At 43.4% G+C, this 2,203-nt stretch overlaps 1 pseudogene; it reads right to left on the bottom strand.

Moving 5' to 3' along the window:
* Window positions 1–971: 971 nt before the first annotated feature.
* Window positions 972–1,928, bottom strand: LOC114623598 (annotated as a pseudogene).
* Window positions 1,929–2,203: the final 275 nt, after the last annotated feature.

The following is a 2,203-nucleotide window of genomic DNA, read 5'->3' as shown; positions in this document are numbered from 1 at the left end:
GCTATACATGCCAAAGTCTCTAACAACTAGAATGATGAAGACTGTTGATTGTGTGACTGCACACATGAGACACCATGATGATGGATTTTCTTTTCTTTTCTTTTTTTTGCACACATGACAGACATTTTATTAAGTTTCTTCTACACAATACAATAAGTTCAATAGAGAGGCCAAACGGATCCAAGGAAGATGAAAATTAAATACTTAAATTAATCAAACCTAAAACCTAAAACCTCAGAGGTAGCAGGCTAAGGCAGATCGTGCTACAGCAAGTTACCTAATGTGAATGTTAGCAGTTACAGAGCAAGAAGGAAGTCTGTCTTACAGAAGATTTTGTTACAATGATCACTGAGTCCAAAGTATTTGGCCAAGAAAGGGTCAAGATAGCTGAAGATAAAGCCCACTGGAAAGGAATAGGTGTAGAGAATCCAAGCTATAAAGTTAAACAGATGGCAATGGATCAGTCTTCTTCCTCCCAAAAATTTACTACTGCCTTGAGCTACCTGCCCCTGCCTTACATGGTGCTCAATAGCTGAACTGTGTTTAAGGATGCTCAGTGTTCTTGCTGTAAACCTCTGAAAATGTATTATACATGGGGAGGCTTTGTTGCTAGTTATTCTGAATGAAGAAAACCCCAAAGCCTTCACATGCAATGGAGTATGAGCTTTGTCAATCACGTCCTAAGGACCTTGTGGAATACTCTCTTAACAATCAACAGCTGAGCTCAACTTAAAGCTGCAAGGCTCACGAAGTAAACAAGAAAGCCAGGATGTAACAATGCAGGTCAGGCATCCTAGCAGTTAAAAGCAATCTGTCTTTCTCCACTTTAGGACAAATGATTCTAATATAGCAAATGTGGGATGATGTAAAAAGCTGTACTGAAGCAGGCTGGGTCTTCTGCTGAACTCACCAATACCAAGAAAAACAAGGAGTGGGGTTGGTTTTACTGTCAAAATGCTTCAGAAGCTATATTATAAAGGAACATGGCTGAACAGGTAGGAGATTCTCCGTTGTGGGCTCTCCTGATGGCTTCTGCAAGGATCATAGAGATGTCAGTCACCTGTATTTTGGAGCAGTGTTTCATCTTGTTCTCCTGAGGTATGGTATTGGTAACTACTACTGCTTCAAAGCATGCATTGTTGATGCGAGAAATGGCTGGGCCAGATTCCATGCATCAAGATGGCATAAACTCTGGTAGCTCCAGCTGAGAGAAGTTTGTCAGCAGCATGACAGATTGTACCACAAGTGTCAGCCATGTCATCCACAAGTATAGCCACACGGTCCTTCATGTCTCCTACTCATACCACGCGGTCCACTTCGTTGGCCTTCTAACGTTCCTTGTGAATCAAAGCAAAATCTACATTCAATTGGTCTGCAATGGAGGTCACTCTCTTGGCTCCCCCAGCGTCAGGTGAAACAATAGTACAGTTTCTCCACTCAGATATATTCTCCCTTATCCACTTTAGGACAGCTGGCTCTGCATATAAATTGTCCACTGGGCTGTCAAAGAAACCCTGAATTTGAGATGCATGTAGATCCATGGTGATAATGTGATCTGCACCTGCTACAGATAGCCTATTTGCAACAAGCTTAGCTGAGATTGGAGCCCGGCTCTTATCCTTCTTATCTTGGCGGGCATAAGGGAAGCATGGGATGACAGCAGTCACCCGGCTAGCTGAAGCAATCTTGCAAGCATTAATCATGATCAAAAGCTCCATTAGATTGTCATTCATCTCACCACATCCACTCTGAACAATGTAGACATCTTCACCACGAACACTCTCTCCAATTTCCACACAGGTCTCCTGGTTGCTGAATTTCTTAGTCACTTAGTCCTGGGCCTTGCCTAGCTCCAGGCCCAGGCGATCAGCAATTTTCTGGGATAAGTCCTGGTGGGAGCTCCCGCTGAAGATTTTGATATTCTGCATCTTGGACAACTACCCAAATGTGCTCAGTGGCTGCCACCGCTGCCGCCGCTGCCACCTCCTCCACGGTCACCACTAGAACGGAAGTCAGCAAGCAGCCTGAACACCAACAGTACCGCGTTGCTACTCTGCCATCTTGATGATGGATTTTCATACATGAGTTTGTTGAATTTTCACTACCTCTCAATGGAAGTGTTTTACATTAAGATGTATGCTTTCATAATTTTATTTGAGAGAGAGAGAGAGAGAGAGAGAGAGAGAGAGAGAGAGAGAGAGAG

This window comes from Grammomys surdaster, unplaced genomic scaffold (genome assembly GCF_004785775.1).
Source record: "Grammomys surdaster isolate TR1022 unplaced genomic scaffold, NIH_TR_1.0 199, whole genome shotgun sequence".
Taxonomy (NCBI): Eukaryota; Metazoa; Chordata; class Mammalia; order Rodentia; family Muridae; genus Grammomys; species Grammomys surdaster.
Note: the sequence above shows the minus strand (reverse complement) of the source record. Positions and strands in the feature narration are given on the sequence as shown.